Raw genomic sequence first — 936 nt, 5'->3', positions numbered from 1 at the left:
AGTGGCTCACGCCTGTAATCCCAGCACTTTGGGAGGCTGAGATGAGCAGATCACCTGAGGTCAGAAGTTCGAGACCAGCCTGGCCAACATAGTGAAACCCTGTCTCTACTAAAAATACAAAAATTAGCCGGGCATGGTGGCAGGCGCCTGTAATCCCAGCTACTCAGGAGACTGAAGCAGAAGAATTGCTTGAACTCGGGAGGTGGAGGTTGTAGGGAGCCGAGATTGCACCACTGCACTCCAGCCGGGGCAAGAAGACCAAAACTCTGTCTCAAAGAGAAAAAAAAAAAAAAGAAGAAGCTGGGAAGAATTATGTTGCCATTGAAACTTAGAAATATAATTCAAATAGCCAAAGAGTTTCATTACTTTGGCTGCTTCACTTATTTACACACTTTGCCCCTGTGAGCAGGAACTGGGTGTTTGTCTCTGGGCTGGCTGGCAAGAGAGAGGGTAGTGGAGGTGCTTGGAAGATCTGTCTGGAAGGGCTAGGCAGCCTGACGGAAGGACGTGCAAGCTTCCCGCCTGTGGATGCGAGAGGAAACTCTGGATGGGAGCTCTTGGAAGGGAAGGACTGTGTCAGTTCATTTATGGGCCCCACAGTGTGCTGGTGCCTGGCAGATGGTAGGAAGATCTGAGGAGGAAAGGCGGGGTGGGAGGGAATGAAGGAAGGAATGAGGAGAAGGAGGGAAGGAGATAAGAAGTGTGGCAGCCCCAGAAGTGCCTTCAAGAGAGAACCTGCAGCAAGGAGTGCTGTTCACGGCTGGCCCCCAGCTGCCACCCCTTCAGGGTATTGTATTCGTTTGCTAAGTGCCAGCTGACTTTTCAAATGCTGTTCTGGCCTCTGGGTTTAAGTCCAAAGAGACATGAAGGTACCTGGAGCATGAGCTAACAAACTCAGCTTCGTTGACCTTGAAAGTTGTCCTCAGACCCACGTCC

This window comes from Mandrillus leucophaeus, unplaced genomic scaffold (genome assembly GCF_000951045.1).
Source record: "Mandrillus leucophaeus isolate KB7577 unplaced genomic scaffold, Mleu.le_1.0 Scaffold12, whole genome shotgun sequence".
Classification (NCBI taxonomy): domain Eukaryota; kingdom Metazoa; phylum Chordata; class Mammalia; order Primates; family Cercopithecidae; genus Mandrillus; species Mandrillus leucophaeus.
Note: the sequence above shows the minus strand (reverse complement) of the source record.